The sequence below is a fragment of the Typopeltis vanoorti genome, chromosome 20 (assembly GCF_054136105.1).
Source record: "Typopeltis vanoorti isolate ZY-2024b chromosome 20, IOZ_Tvanoo_1.0, whole genome shotgun sequence".
NCBI classification, from domain to species: domain Eukaryota; kingdom Metazoa; phylum Arthropoda; class Arachnida; order Uropygi; family Thelyphonidae; genus Typopeltis; species Typopeltis vanoorti.
This window is the reverse complement of record NC_143568.1, coordinates 12,543,117-12,560,264: the sequence shown is the minus strand read 5'-3', so window position 1 is coordinate 12,560,264 and position 17,148 is coordinate 12,543,117. Positions and strand designations below refer to the sequence as shown.

General features: G+C 34.7%; 1 protein-coding gene across 1 annotated transcript in view; it reads right to left on the bottom strand.

The window, feature by feature from the left end:
• Positions 1–17,148, bottom strand: part of LOC150095240 (uncharacterized) — a 158,931-nt gene that overhangs the window by 123,068 nt on the left and 18,715 nt on the right. The window lies entirely within an intron of this gene.

Sequence of the window (17,148 nt, the reverse complement as noted above, 5' to 3'; positions counted from 1 at the left end):
CTTTTGATATCTGCACAGGAACATCGTTCTTTATTTCCACAGACACGATTGTGGAATTCCAATAGGCCCGGAATCTCACTAAAAGCATAAATGTTTGTGACTGTCTTTAGGTATGAGATTAATTTCCCACCAACTCTGCTTCTCAGAGGCCTGAAGTGACTTATAAAGGTATTTGAGTATTCAATTCTTAGCTAACTTCAATTAAAATAACTGATTTTGTGCATAAACAAGTGACGTATGCTGCCGTTAGCGTTGTTTACTAATTGTGTACTTAATTTATACGTAATTAAGTTAGAATTCGAGATATTAGTCTGTAGTTAACGGTTGCTAAACTATTTTGTGACAAACCTTAGATTTTACTCTGTGTACTTCTTGAATTTTCTTAAAGTGTGCTCTTTTTTCTTTAGCTATTTGCTTTAGTTCATTAAAAACTAGTAAATATCTTCATTATACCATTCTAGTGACCTTTAATATTTCTTATATTTCTTTAAAATCTCGTTGTTTTAATGTGAAGGTCATCCATGGCTTCTACTTCACAGTAACCATTTTTTGTTTGCTTTTGCGGGTGACGTTTTTTGAATTTCTTTATTTAGTTTGGCCAGAAACAGGGCATAAGCGCTTGATTTATACCCTGCTAGTGACGTCCTCCCACGAACAGAGGCACGAGTTAACTAGCTGGTACCTCATGTCACAGTGCCTACGCAAAGTTGAATGGGTTTGCTTATACATTTTCCATTGATTCAGTTATTGCGCCTATTTCCACAATCTCGAAAAATCATCGTCATTCTACAACTTACACAATTAATCTTTGGATTATTAACAGCCCTCTAATAAAATATGTGAGCTGAACACAAGGCCATGGGATTTAAATAGCATATTTTAGTCCATTTGTATGAGTAAATACCATATGATGTTAACTTTGCTATTCTCTAATGTGTGGAAGTCCGTGGCTGAAATTTTGTATTAATATCTCCTACTCTAATGATTCACTTGACGTGTACGTATGCGATTATAAATTCTGATTATAAGGATGGATATAAATCAATGTATAGATTTAAATTTCCTGCAGTTATTTTTTAGGTTTCTTTCATTTGTTCATCGAGGGATTTAAATCCACAAGTCACTGGTGGTTAAACAGAAGGTGAACCCACTCAGCACTCAAGGTCGGCAGTAAAGTCCAACACTTTTATTATTATTATTATTATTATTATTATTATTATTATTATTAAATTATCTGAAACCTCTAGGGAGTCAAGGACTCATTGAAGATTCCCTTCCCTTAATCTCATTCACACACAATGCACTCACTACTTCTAAAGGCAAACTATTTCACTTACTGCTCTGTGAATGGAAAATTTAGCTCTTACCCCTTTCTTAACAGCGAACAAACGTGGTGTCCATGCATCCGTTCTCTGTGTTTTCTCTACACCTTCCATCAGACGATATCCTATGACACCCATTCAGAAGTTTGTAGACGTATCGTATCATCCTTCTTTCTCACGTTAACCAGAGTCTGTAGTCCATATTTTTATGTGACTCCCACCCACGAAAGCTTTATTTTAAAAACATGTAGCACATTCGTGCCGTGGGTGGCCTAAGGACATTTTTTTTCCTTTTTATTTATTTATATATTTTTTGTAATTTTTTAAATTTATTTTTACATAGTCTGATATATTCTTTCAACTCTCCTTTGCACCTTTTCCACAGCTTCTTTATTTTCTTGGAATCCAGGAGACCACATCTGTGCGCAGTAGTCCGGGTGCGGTCTTATCAAGACCTTGCAAAGTGGTAAAATGAGTTCCTTATCCTTACATATCAAAATATGTAAGGATATTTGTTCGCTTCAAAATCGCTTATCCTCTGAGTTGTATTTGCAATTTTTGCTATGTGACCTTTGAACTTTAAATTTCTATCCACCATTAAGCCATGATCCCTAGCCTCATCAGTTTCATGTAGCAAAAACTCACTAATATGATATACCTTTTCTAAAATCTTCACTACCACACCAGAGATACTGATAGGTCGGTAGTTAGAGACATCAGTTTTTGCATCACCCTTGGGCAATGGAACTATCATACATGCTTTCCATTCCTGTGGTATCATTCCTGAGCTGAGACTCAACTTATACAAACATGTGAAAGGTCTAGCCAATTCAGCTGAACATTCCTTTAGTAAACGTGCTGATATTCCATCTGTTCCTATTGATAAATTCTTATCCACGTTATGCAACATCTTTTTAACCTCATTTTTATGAACATCTAACTCTTCATCCAGTGTAGCAGTAGCACTGTGCACCATGTTACATTCACCTGGTTGATATATCTCAGCAAAGTGAGCACTCATTAACTGAACAATCTCCTCACCTTCAGACACTCGAGTACCATCTGCATTCGATAACTTTATTCTTTCACATTCATTCTTTTCTTTTGTTTGTGGCATAACGATAAAATTATTTTAGCTTGCCTTTAGCCTGCATAGCCAATCGCTTTTCTTACTCTGATTTGGCTTTATATATTTCGTAACTGCTCGCACTCTTACTCTCATGATATTGGGTCCACATTAACTTCTTTGTATGGATCTCTTACTTAATAAGGTTGCACATCCATTTCACTCCCAACATATTTATTCTTCGAACTCTAGAAATGTATTCAGACATCTTCCCATTTAAGCATTTTTAAAGTATTATTTATTACATTAAAATTTATCAAATACATGCACAGGATGTATTTTTATACGATGCAAATACACGGACTGGATACTTGTGGATATCCAGTTCATGTATTTGAAAAAAAAAACATATTTTGTAGCTGATCAAAAACAAATTTTAGTGAGAATAGTATCCACGTGGTGATTTTGTTATAATCTTGGTCATATTTCCTCGAAGTTATGAATGTTTTAGGTAGGTGACAGTCAGAAAAAACGTCCACCACCTCTAAAGACAAACTATTCCACATTAATGGTGCTGTGGTGGGACGATTTTTCCTTTTTTTTGCGCTAGGCTGGTTTTAGCGCCCGGAAAAAAAAAATTGAACATCGATTGATCGATTGCTATGGTGATATTTGGAACAATGTTGTGCTGTGGCGGTCCTGTGGAATTGGACAAGCTGACATTTTGCAGGGGGAAGTGGAATAAATGGGAATGTGAAGGATTTTTATGTTTGGATGCAGTTGCCTGCATCTCTAAAAGAATCAGGACAAATCTGTAGGCTCTCAGCATCCTCCTCCAAGGATTAGAAGAGTTGGCACACGCACTTCCGATTTGAACGCTACAAAATACCTTAGAAGAGAGAGAGAGAGAGAGAGAGAGCAGAACTAAACTCTCAAATTCACAATAGGAACTATATCATTTTAATAAACGAATGGTAAAAATATGTCTATTTAGAAAATTCAGTAAAAAAGTCAACTCAAGATCCAATTATTGTTTAATTTACGTCTTATCGGCCTTATGAGCGATTAAAACAAGTGAGACAGTGGATTAAAAACTCGAGAATATACTAATGCATGTTATCTGTTTTATGTTAGAATTTTTCTATTTCTATCTTTTCCTTTTCTATTCTAGCAGATTTGCAGTGATTTTTATTACTCGTTTGACGACCCTCAAGCTATAAATAACTATATTTTTTATATCATGTACTTTTATATAATTTTACATTTGTTTTATTTTGCGTTTATTCACTTCCCTTTGTCAATATTCCAGTATCATACTATATTGTCAATTACAGACATAACACATCAACTTTATAAGTTTTTTTTTATTTCAGAATCCGAATATCCCATTTCGTATTTATTGCCAACATTCAATATTTATTAAATGGAAGGATTATTGAATATATAGTTGTTTTCTCTAAACAAAATTGACCAAAATGTTTGTAGTTTGAAACTTAAAGTTACGAAAGTAATCAAGAACTCAGTGGCTTACACACCTCAGTATGAGTTGAGTTGAAAAAAAAGTACTGCTTACTCTGCAAGAGTATACCTTCGATTAAGGGTTTCAGTATAATTTTTATTTAATTTTTAAATGTTTAATATTTATTTTATCTTTCATTATTATACTTTTCCTAATTGAATATTTTTCATCCAAATAGGAATATTATCCAACTTTCAGTTCTACTTCAATTTCAAAATTCGTAGGAAGAAAGCGAAGGCATTGTCTTGCAGAAGGTTGAGGATTATCACGTGATCTATAGTTACTATGGTGATTAGTTCAACTCCCACTTTGTTTTCATGGCATTCACAATTGACGTAATCTTCAACAGATTTTTTTTTGGTTTAGTAAACTTTCTTTAATCAAAACTTCAAAGAAATACTTTTTGTTCAAGGTTAACATCTATCTGGAGCACGTAGATAGAAAACAAATTGATAATAAAAAATGGTAATTGTGTTTTAGTGCACCAAATTAAATGGTTTTTTGTATATTGCATGAAGAATTTACTTTTCTATGTTTTAAAAATGTAGAAGAGTAAATTCTTCGTGGAATATTTACAGTAAAAACAGAACAGTAAAATTTTAGAATATTCTTTTAATTATTTATCCCAGCAATAGATCATGTATAAGAATCGGATAAATAAAATTTTATTTCTTTTTATTGCTCTCATTTCAGAGCTGAAATGTTTTATTCATTACGATTCTATCATGAATATTACAGAAAGAAAGAAAGAAAAAAAACTTTTTTTTTCCGATTAAAGATAAGATGGTAGATTACGTTTTCTATTATCTGAATTGGTTTCTGTATATTTTATGAAGCAACTTATTTTCCAGACCAATAATGCTATTCTCTTAAACTCTCTCTGTAGTGCAGATAAATTTTCTTTCTCTCTCTCTCTCTCTCTCTCTCTCTCTCTCTCTCTCTCTCTAGTGCAGGTATTTTCTCTATTGATTGCTTTTGCTTGATTCCGTGTTTCCTACAAGTGTAGGAATGCATACGGTATGAAGGAACTGCTGAAGAATTCGCATAATAATAATAAAAAATCACTTTAGATTTTCATCGTACATCTAAAATGTAATCTGCATTATGTTCTGCTGGGCGATACAATAGTTCAAGAGGTTGTGGATGGTGACCTTCGATAAACAAGAAATTCCAAGTAATACCGAGGGAAATATTTTCTTATTCTTCAAGCATTTCATGCTTATAGTGTTTTCTCCAATTCGATAAATCTGGTGAGAGGGCGCTTACATCGCACAATCTGTAGTAAGCAGAGTTTATCTAATGGATGGAAATATTCTTTGATTTTGTACTTTTTATTTGCAATTTTTGTAGAAACATCGAAGGTTTAAATATTCAGATATTTATTCAATAGTTCGCTTTCATTTTTTTCTTATAAAATTAAAGAAAGTCCATAATGCATGGATATTTCGAAGTTTGGCTATGATAAGTTAAAAATGACTATTTTAGTTTATGACTTTATATTACGATTTGCGTATAATAGGGAACAATAAACGAACAATAAGTTGCTGTCGCCTTAAAATTGGCAGTATGTGGCTATAATAAGTTCTTCCAAAAATTGCGAGCTGTTTGCTTACTTGCTGTGGTAGTGTGTCGTTTAGAAAATGAATGATTACTTAAGCCTAACCTATAAGTTAAAAGACACTCTCGTAGGTCGAACTGTTAGAAAAAGTAACTGTTCTGGACTAATCTTGATTTCAATGATAAACAACAGGCTCTGATGATATTTGTCAATTGGAATCTTGAAAGGCACGTGTGGTTTCGGGGTACATTGTAGCTCCCTTCTTCAAGACGTTTGAGTTCAGTTTGATTCGTTTAAATATCAGATGGCAGGAGACATTCGTAAAATTGCTCTCATCCTCCTTTTATATCTTCCGCTCTGATGCCATCGAAAAGAAAAGTAAAAAAAAATAATCAAAAAGAGTGCTACAGATATCAGAAGAATGAATGGTGTACGTCTACAACATACCAGGCGTTAACCATATAGTCATTTCACAGAAGAGTTTGCTTTCCCATCGGTTTTTCTAACATGTCCCACACATACTTAATGGGGTTAAGATACAGGTTTTACGATAGCCAGGAAGATGGTGAACCACTGCTGAATTCTTCCGCGATGGACAGTAGCATTCTGGTCCATGAAACAACAGTCACCTACTGGATAAAATGCGAATATTCCAGGATGGACTTGATCGGCAACAATGTTCAGATATTCTTTGGAGGACACCCGATCTTCCAGCAGTATCAGGGAACTCGTTCCATACCAACATAATCTGTCCCACCATAACACCACCTCCAGAACCTTGAGTTGTGTTTAAAAGGCAAGCTGGGTTCATTGCTTCATTGGGCTCACACGAAACTCTGTGCCTACCGTCGGTACAGAATAACGTGTACCATATCTGACCACATGGCTTTTTTCCGATCTTCCAGTGTCCAATCACGGTGTTCCTGACACCACTGTAGACGAAATTTCTGATTCTTCGCTGAATATCTCCTTTTGAGAAACCAGTCAACTTTGCTATTATCAAAATCGTGGCTTCAACCAGATGGGCACCCACAATAAGCTCGTTGTCGAACTACGAGAGATCCCTTGTTTTTCGCATTGTGATCAACACTGTTGATTTTTTGACCAGCTGCATTTTTAAATAGTTGCCTAGAACATGCAACATACTTGGTCACGTGCATCACCACGTGATGCACGTGACCAAATATATTGCGTATAGGCTGCGTGAATGACGTTTAGGTATATCTGCATAAAGGTTTCTAATTCAGTGGCCAGTATTGTGTACTCAGCGTACACTGAACAGTTAACAGGGTGGCCATAAAATAACTTTCCCTCTTTGGAGGTATCTGTAGCTAAAACCAATAAACGGAATGAGACCAAATTTTATATTAAGACTTTTGAAGGCATGGGGAGTGATTTCCGCGAAAAAAAGATTTAGTACCAAAAGTCGCGGACAGGAGACATTTTGGCCCTGGCGGAGCCGAAAACAAGGGGATAATTACATTAAAGGCAGAGATAGGACGCATATTGAGCACAATTCGTCGGTCATTCGAATAACTACCTGAACGTTCCCAATCCTTTTTCAAGCGGAATTGGTGGCGCTGCTTCACGTACGCACAGTAAAATTTGTAAAATTCTTTTTACCTGCGTTTACTGCAAATATTTGACTGCTTTCGGCTCCGCTAGCGACAAAATTTCCCTATCGGCGACTTTTGGTACTAAATCTTTTTTTTTCGCGGAATTCATCTCCCCATGCCTTCGAAAGTCTCAATATAAAATTTGGTCTCATTCCGTGTATTAGTTTTAGCTACAGATACCTCCAAAGAGGGAAAGTTAATTTATGGCCACCCTGTATATAAATAGAATACTGTTTAACCATCACCATCAACAACACGATGAAGATACAATTAATTCCAAACGAATTCCAAAGCTGCATTTCCTTACCTTGTATTAGCTATTTATCATCCATTTTAGCAAAATTTTTAAGGAAATACAATATCAAGACTTTTTTACTACTTTATCAAAATCCGCTCAATCTTAAGCAGTCCAAAGGATAGACATAATAATCTTCAACATCCTAGTGTCTACAGAGTTCTCTGCGAATGCGGAAAATCGTACTGGTCAAACGAAAAAATCCACCGAACTCCGCCTAGAAGAGCATCAACGAGACATCTCCTACAACAGAACTCGAGCCAGCGCCTTGTCCAACCGTGTATTATTTTCGGCCAAGTGTAATGAAGAAGACCTCCAACATCAAATTCGGTGGGATTTAACTAACCATTTAACTCTCACAGCTCTGCCATTTAATCTTGGAGATCGCGAGACCTTCCACGCACGCATGCCCATGATGCTACAGCCAGAGTTCTTTCTTCTATTTAAACTATACTTCTGTCGTTGTATACATTCTGCGATGTAGAAATCCAGTACTTGTATGGTTCTCGCTGATATTTTTATGTCCTTTTCGCTTGCACCTGACGAAGTCTGTTTTGAGACAAAACTAGTTGTATGTATTAATAAAGTTTAAAGCTAAATAATTTACAGCTTTGATTACCCAAGAGGTAAATGTTCGTAAAAGTGAAACTGTAAACAGATACGTTTTACAGTTTATCAGTTTACCTATAAATCTGTGTTGTTCAATATATTAATTAACAGATGTAGTAGTAGTTAAATATATTCTACATTTAGAATACGATAAATTGATATTTCTCCTATGCTACACACATCATGCTAATTAATAAATTAAACAAGACAGTCTTATAGATCATATTCATGAAAATGAAAATAAACCTTAATTTATTGAGATGGTCCATATAATCATTTGAAATTACGTGCATTTTTTAATATTCCATAAGACTGCTGAAAGTAGGTCAGTTCTGTAGAGAGCGACACCTTTTATACATTTAATGAAACACGTTGGTAACAAAAATCACAAACTAAACCTTAGCGATCGTGACGTTTCATTGGACTTCTTTGAAATAAATGTCCCCTCCGAAGAGTGTTTTTAATTCGATTTGATCATTTTTTCCTCACTTCATTCAAAAACATTTTTAAGCGATTGTACTTTACGCACGCATTGATCCAGTTTAGGAAGTTTTCTTGGCTTCGTATTGGCCATTAAGGAAATTAATTTCGTAACTAACTTCAAGTCCAACCGCTAAATTAAACCCCTCCAGCTACTACTAAAGCATCTGGAGATGATTATTGAATTAATATAAATTTATCGTGCACAGCAAAACATAAGTTCGAGTTCGAAAACGAGTGTCTGATTGTCCAATATTTCCTATCGGCAATTTTTAACTCAATCAAGGCTCTCTCTCTCTCTCTCTGAGAAATTGAGATCGTTCCATCACTCTTATATGTTCAAATTTTCACGCAGACATTATTCGTTAGCACGTGAATAAGTAACATAAAAGTTGGATTCGCAAATTAATTTTAAGATGACACCACATAAGAGGATTTTTATGTTACTTTATTTTAAAAGAATAGAAATATCATGAATGCAAATATAAAAGAAACGGCAAATATAAATTGTGAAATAGATGTAAAAGAATTCTTGGATTACTTTACTGATCTTTGGACAGATAATACTAACATGAAAAAAAAATATACCAAAAATCTTACAAAATACCTTAAATGATATGATAACAATGAAAGAATTAAAGGACAACCTAAATAAAATAAAAAATGGCAAATCAGCAGGAGAAGATCGGATAAACTCTGAACTGTATAAATTTGCTGGAAAAAATTCATCAAAGGTTACTAAAATATTTAAATAAAATGTATACAAATGGACAAATACCAATAGAATGGAATACAAGCATAGTAATACTTATATTTAAAAACGGGGGTAAAACAAAAAACCTGCTACTTAAAGAGGTATTCGTTTATTGAATACTTGTTACAAAATATATAGTAGAATACTTAATGAAAATTTGAAAATATACAGTGAAAAAATATTATTAGAATGTCAAAATGGATTTAGAAAAGGACGCTCTGCAATGGATGCAGCTTTCTGTTTAAAACTACTTATAGAAAAAAGAAGAGAATTTAATTTAGAAACTCATCTTTTGTTTATAGATTACGAAAAAGCATTTGACAAAGTAAAAACAGTATATATATATATATATACTGTTTGATATATTACGAAGAATAAATATACCTAATATTTTACTACATGCAATATTGAATATATATAAAGATAATGAAATAAAAAATAAATGAAAAGTTATCTGAAAAACAATCTATAAACCAAGGAGTAAGACAGAGATGCTCTCTATCTCCAACACTTTTCAATATTTACATTAATGAAATATTAATACAGAGGAACACCTTAAACAATCAAGGTATAGAAATTTCCTGGAATAACAAAATAAATACGCTATTATTGCAGATGATCAGGTAATAATAATATCAGATAAGGAAGACAATTTACAAAGAGCAATATATAATGTAAACATTATAGTAGAACAGTTTGGAATGAAAATTTCCAAAGATAAAACTAGAACAATGGCATTTTGTGGACAAATTCCGGTTAGAAGCAAAACAGTTATTAATAATAAAATAATAGAAGATATAAATACTTTCAGTTATCTTGGATGTGAAATATCATATGAAGGAGAAAAAGGCATAAAATTAAAAACTTCAACATTTTTACAGATTATAGGTCTGATAAATAGAACACTCAACCCAAAACACGCTTGAAAATATACAATACTTTAGCAGTGCCCACATTATTATATGGCAGTGAAATTTGGGCAATAAACAAACAAGATAAACAAAGAATAAAAAACAAGTGAAATGAGATTTATGAGAAGAACTGCAAAATACACATTAGATCAAAAAAAGGAACGAAGACATTTTAAAAGAACTAAAAACAAAGTGAATAGAAGAAAAACTAAACAACTAAAAACAAAAATGGATTGAACATGTAAACCGAATGGCCAACACCCGACATCCTAAACAAATACTTAAATATAAACCAATTGGAAAGAAAAGGCAGGGTTGACCTCAAAAAAGGATATTGGGTGGATAATGAGACCGAAACAGACCAATATGGTCTACACCCGAAATTAGTGTTATGATAATGATGAAATATCATAGGGTTCTGTATGTTTCCAATTTATATTTCTCCGAATTATTCTTTTCACGCATGCACCAGTTTAAGCTAATACTACATATTGTGCAGTAAGTTGATACAGGACGATGCAGGATGTTTGGGAGAGACATCTTATCACCGAATTATGAATGACCCGGATCCACTTTAGAAATTCAAAGTGCCTTTTCTATACATGTTTGGAAACAAGGACACGAATCACACCTCTCGCTCCCTGAGTGTTTGTTCAACTATTTAGTTGCGCAGCCATTTTGTTTTTACTGTCCCGTGCTACGAACTTATCTTGAGACAAGGATATCCGAACTATTCTACGCTAAACATACATTCATATTTTTAAACATTCAGTACTGATACAAATTAACTACAAATGGGTATTTTATGCCAGTAAAAACCAAAACAAAAAAACATAAATAATGGTTACAAAAACAAAAGAGGTTCAATAAGCTTTCAAATTTATTTGATTCGGATTGACCAAATCAAGCAGCTTTCCAAGCTTCTTACGTTAAGTATAAGGCTAGTAAAATAGATGACTATAAAATTGCTCATGTTAGGGAACGGCATCACAGCAACTAACCCACGAAATCTATAGAAGTTTGCAGTGACAGAGCCTCCTCACTATAATCTCTTAAACGACTTAGTTTAGTATAATATCAAATTTGTTCGCATTTGCGTGTAATGGCAAGAAAGAATAATTCTTCGTTGTTCTCCAACAATGAGGTAAATTGAAGAATATAGAAAAATTACATCTTTCAATGTATCTGAAACCAGAAACTCTGGTTGATCTAAGAGACCAGACGTGGTCTCTTAGATCAACCAGAGTTTCTGGAGCAGGTAAAAAATGAATAAAAAATACAAAAAAAATATAAAATTATAAAAATAATAAACAAATTTCATTCCATCGTCTGCCTGGTGTATACTATGATAAAATTCCATCCATTGTGAACAATGGATGGGAGACACATAAAAAAAAAAACGTTTTGCAGCAGTTCACGACCACTGCATAAACAGGTCGACTCATACTGAGGTATTCAAAGCATCGAAATATCAGTGAATACGTTGGCAGTTATGTTAAACGAAGCACTTGAGAATTCAGAAGAAGAAATAAAGATTGGAGGTACACAGATATTTGCAATAAGATATGCAGATGACAAGGCATTATTGTTAAATACTGAAACATGACTACAACATCTATTGAACATATTACTGGACTCCTGTATCAATTATGGAATGAAAATTAACATAAGAAAAACAAAGGTGATGAAAATAGCAAGGAAAGAGACAAATATGGATATCAGAATAAATGAGGAAAAACTGAATCAAGTAAAGACATTTAAATATCTAGGAAGTGTGATTAGCAGTGATGGAAGATGTAAAAGCAAGAACAGCGATGGGAAGAGATGCCTTTAATAGAAAATGGAATTTATTCAGAAGTAAAATGGACAGAAACCTAAAGAAAAGACTAATAAAATGTTATGTGTGGAGTGTTGCCCTCTATGCAGCTGAAACTTGGACATTGAAGAAAGCTTTGAGATGTGGATTTGGAGAAGGATGGAAAAAATCAAATGGACAGATAAAATAATGAAGAGGTCTTAAAAAAGTAAAAGAAGAAAGAAGTCTGTTAGGGAGGATAAAAAGAAGAAAGGAAACTTGGATCAGACATATTCTGAGAGGGAATGGAATCATCAGAGATGCCATCGAAGGAAAAAGAGACGGAAAAAAGACCCAGAGGAAGAGTAAGGAGAACAATGCTAGATGGCATGCTCAATGGAGACAGGTACACAACCTTGAAAGAGAAGGCTCAGAACAGAAGAGAGTGGAAGGGAAGTTTTTGCTACTAAGAGAACCTGCTCAATTGCAGACTACTTGAGAATACGTTCGCAGCTGATAATTATTGTTGGAGTTGATCTCAATACGCTCTGTTACCATTACTAGGTGCCTAAATAATGGTATTAAATCAGTGCCTTTTGTCATCTAGTGGGAAATTCCCGGATTTTCCATCCAAACTGCGGACTTTAATGAAAGTTGCGCACCCGTTTTGAATTCACGTAAACTGTTCACAAATTCAGCAAGTGTAATACGATTTAAGATCAATAAGTGTAATTGCTTACTTGAAACTAAGCATTTTATAATGCAAAACATTGTTCAAATTGAGTTAACTTTGTGGATGCTTAAAATAACAGTTTTAACAGTTGATGTTTGTTTTCGTTTATTTTTAAGAACCCACAAGAAGGCGTTTCTTAATTCGAAACTTCAGGAAAGTTATTCCTGATGATATCCGAATAAAGATCGGGACAACGTAATATCTACGATTATTCAACTACGTTTGTTTTTCCAGTGCACACCCGCAGGTACCGTTAAAGAATATGCAGAAGAAAAACTCATTTTCTTAGTTAGCTCCTGTCGCAAAAGGAGGAGTGTGAAAAAGAACGTTAAACATCAGGCAGCAACCGTCGTCGTCAGAAGCGAAGGTTTACTTTGGGATGCAGTTTTGGACAGCGCGAGATGTAATTACGGTACAGTACTGGCTCGCTACAACTGTTGTTTACTTTCTGAATTTATGGCGGCCTGGATTCGTGATCGACGGAAATGAGCACGTGGGGAGTTAACGCGTGTAAGAATCCAACGTATTTTATGGGCAGTGAGGACTTCCATCAGAAAAGTGAACGGGGCATGAAGGAAAAGAAAAAAAAATGGTGTCGGAAATGACTAATGGTTTTAATCTGGAGGTTTAGGGTTAGCTCAGGATGCTTGTTTATGCTTTTGTTTGGTGGGCAAAACATCCGGGAATTCAAGCAGCGTGGAAGATCAGAGGACTGTCACGAACTGGAAGTTTGAATACTTAAATCTTTAATAGTTTTGATTTCCAGCTTGGAAATATCGCAATCCCAACATGTTCAACCTCAAGTTTTTCAATTTCAGATGAGCTATTTACAATTTTCTTTTTTAATTATAGTCATGCGCACTTGTGAAAATTAATATATCTGCATGTTATAAGGGGCGATAATCTTATGCTTCTATGACTAGTGTAATCCTTTTTTTGGAAATATCACACCCATCGATTAGTCATTGAAATAAAATTTAATAAAGAAATAACTAAAATAAATTGTCTAACCAGTGTTTACTTTATTCTTCTGTAGTTCTTCTGTAGGGAGCAAGCTAAATTCTCTTAACCCTAACAAACTTTTGGAAATCGGTGGGCAGCTAGCCATCCTCCAACCACAGTCGCTAATGGTAGTAGCTTAGTTCGGCTATTTGATCAATCCTAATATCCGTTTATTATTATCTGCTACAAAGTGAGTTCTGCAGTATTTTATTTACTGAGATGTGGAGTTAATATCTTGACTTTCTGGAAATGAAAAAAAACTTGATTACTTGAGCAAGAGATTGGATAACTTGGGAATTAGCCGACATAAGGGTTCCAAGAGTTCATCTAGTTGGAGGCTGGCTTGAATCTAACCTTTCTTCTAGTGGTTGGTCCATCATTGCAGCACACCATCAAAGGGCTATTCACACTTTTAATAACAAAATATTAGCGGCACATTTTTAAAAAAATTGGGAGCATGCAAAACGACCATTGATTTTATATCTTCACTTGTGCTTTATTTTATACAGGGAAATTGGCCAAAAGAACACAATTTACAGACACAATATAAAAAAGGTGGTGGGCGGTAGATGCCATTGTTTGTTGATGGCAGCAGTGTCGTGTAGTTGAGAATTAATTCAGTGAGATGATGAGTTATAATGGGGTAGTGTACCCTACCATGATGATTCCTAGGACACTGTTACGAAATAATAATAATTACATATTTCATAAGACAAAGATTTTACGAACAGTTATTGATAAACTTATTGATAAACTTTATCTCCTGAGTTTTAAAACTTTAATCTAAAAGGATTAAAGTTTTAAAACTCAGGAGATAAAGTTTATCAATAAGGAGGGATTGACAAAGATACGATATTTTTGGCAATGATATTTCAATAATCATGAAACAGAAATTTCATTATTTGCATTGAATTTCTGTTACTAGTTGACAGCATTTTGATGGAGAAGACTACAAAAATGTTTGTCACCCTACTCACCTTTAAATAAGACATCCTTCAAGAAAATCTTTACATCATCACCTGACATCTTTCCCATTCCTATCTTTCTTTGCACATTAAGCGTAATAGACTGTAGCGATCAAGTTACTTAGTTTAATATAAACCCCATTTAGGCTAAGTCAGGATGATTATTTATCTTCACAGCTTAGTAGATTCTTAAAACACACAAACTAGCCTTAGAACATTAGGTGTTCTAAGACTAGATTTTCTATTTCGAGAGAGGAACCTCCGCGTTTCCTATAGAAGTTTTTTCAACGGTTTTGCTTTTCATGTAATTCTGGTTTATTTAATTAAGTAATACATATATAGTAAGGAGAGTTTTTCTACAAGAAGAATTTCGTGTTTTTAAGCATGAAACTTGAAAATGCCGTAAAGTACATGAATGTATTTTATGTAATGCCGTAAGATACAATAAATACGAACATATACAGGATGGCCATAAATTAACTTTCCCTCTCTGGAGGTATCTGTAGCTAAAACTAATACACGGAATTAAACCACATTTTATATTGAGACTTTCGAAGGCATGGGGAGATGAATTCCACGAAAGAAAGATTTAGTACCAAAAGTCCCCGATAGGGGGAATTTTTGCGCTGGCGGAGCCGAAAGCAGTCAGATATTTGCAGTAAACACAGGTAAAAATGATTATGCAAATTTCACTCTGGGTATGTGACAGCAGCGCCACCAATTCCACTTAAAATGGGATTGGGAACGTTCAGGCAGGACTGACGAATTGTGCTCAATATGCGTCCTATCTTTCCTCAGCGTGCTTTACTTGTTAAATTGTTTTACCTTAAACAGTGCAAAGCCGTAGCGGCTCTTCGGGAATTTAGAAGACTTCATAACCTGCGTACAGGTCCGCTGTAGCACTGAGAGCTATGATTAAGAAGTTTGAAGAAAAAACTGGATCACTAGGAGTTAGACCTGGCAGAGGACGGAAAGCAGTGCAAGAAGAGACACTAACAGACGCTGCTAATGCGGTGTTCGAAGACACAGGGACCAGTACTGGTCCAAGCGCTGGTCCAAAAAAAAAAATTGTTGTTTTAGTTTAATTATTATTATTATTATTATTATCATTGTAACGCGCCACATAGCCAGCTGGAATTATTCCATTTTATCTGCCTTCAATATAATTATTTAATTTAATGTAATTATCCGCTTGTTTTCGGCTCCGCCAGCGCCAAAATTTCCCCTATCGGCGGCGTTTGGTACTAAATCTTTTTTTTTTTTTCTCGGAAATCATATCCCCATACCTTCAAAAGCTCAATATAAAACTTGGTCTCATTCCGTTTATTGGTTTTAGCTACAGATGGCTCTGAAGAGGGAAAGTTATTTTATGGCCATCCTGTACTTATTAGGATTAGGAGCATGCGATTGGGAAGTTGTTCATTTGTATTTGCGTTGCCTCTCATCTAGCACATTAACAGGTTTTGCACTCAACTGCTGCGATATTGAGAAGACAGAAGCTGTTACTTTGCAAATTTTAATGGGACCAAAACCGTTCCTCTTATTCCCTTTGGAGAATAAAAGTCATGAGAATATTATTTATAGTTTTTGTACATTTCAATATTCGTTATGATTACAACACACTTTAATCAAAATAGTTAAACATTTGCTTCGACATTTTTGCAAGAGAAATGCCGGGCAATATTTACTAAGCCACTGCTGTTAGACTTTAATTTACATGAATGAAAGAAAAAAGGAGAAAGAAATCGATTATTTCTTGTCAACCGCGATTAGTTGAGATGAGAATTACATAAAATTTTTATCACGCACTTCTGTAGTCGTCCGTATTTTTTAGCAAAACTCACTCAGTTATACGGACTTCTCCTAACTCATTTTCCTCAACAGGAAGCTCCCAAGAGATGCTGATGCCTAGCAACGAACTTCTTTAACTCCGTAGTGATCAGAGAGCGACTGCAGCGGGCGTCAAGATCGGTTGTTCCAAAGTACATCCCTGTCAAAAGCGAAAGAAAGAAAGAAAGGCAATAGTAACCGCACTTTGAAGTGTATGTCTACGACAGCTGAGGATGCCACAAACCACTCCGTGAATACGGGGGAAGAGGAAAAAGGCAATCACTAAAAGTCAATGCGTGTATGATTTCTTTCATTTTGCAGTTCAGAATCCTACAATAAACATTAAGGGAGAATTTCGTTTTAGATTCGAAGGACTTTCGTAATTAGCCTCTAAAAATCGGGTTTAATTTATTAAATGGGTTTATTTGTTTTTGTTTTAGGGAGATCATTTTAATTCGGAAGGCATGGTATGACCGTCGATGGAAACTAACATTTTTATAACAGTTGCGAACCAAATGAAAACGCAAATGTGCGAAGCGAAGGTCAGTAATGAGAACGGTACCCCCCCCCCACCCCTAGAGACAAAACACGATCTCTAAAGCATCGTCGCTTTGGCAAAAGCTTCTTTAAGCAGGTAATCATCTCACACGTAATAAAAATCAGTTACTTGAAATAGAACAAGAGGAATACGTT